Here is a 482-nt window from a genome sequence, read left to right as displayed (position 1 = left end):
AACAAATATCCCCACAGAGGACCGTAATAGGGAGGGGAGGCAACTCGTACTGGTTTGGCATAAGAAATACTTGCCTTAGACTATTTCGGGTACATGACAACGGGAATATCACAAGTTAAATTTATAACGAGAATATTGATGAAAATTTACAGGTAGTTTATTTGATATATTTTAACGTCTATATGAGCAAAGGCGGACCCAACTGACCATTTTGACCATTTCGCTAGAATCAGATAAGCACTAGGCCTACTGTAAATCAGTTTATAATTTAGCAATAGGCCTAGCAGTGAACGGCCTTTTATAAGCGTATATTCGCTTCTTGGCCCTTCTGTTTAGGCCAATGAAATTAATTTCAGCGCGTGCGCTCCTTGGTATTATCTCATTGTTTTATCATATCTAAACTTTATATTAATAATCTATACACAAAATGTACATATAATTGTTCCAATGGCAAACAAGTCGATGTATGCATATATTAATAT

The sequence above is a fragment of the Pecten maximus genome, chromosome 15 (assembly GCF_902652985.1).
Source record: "Pecten maximus chromosome 15, xPecMax1.1, whole genome shotgun sequence".
Lineage (NCBI taxonomy): Eukaryota > Metazoa > Mollusca > Bivalvia > Pectinida > Pectinidae > Pecten > Pecten maximus.
Note: the sequence above shows the minus strand (reverse complement) of the source record.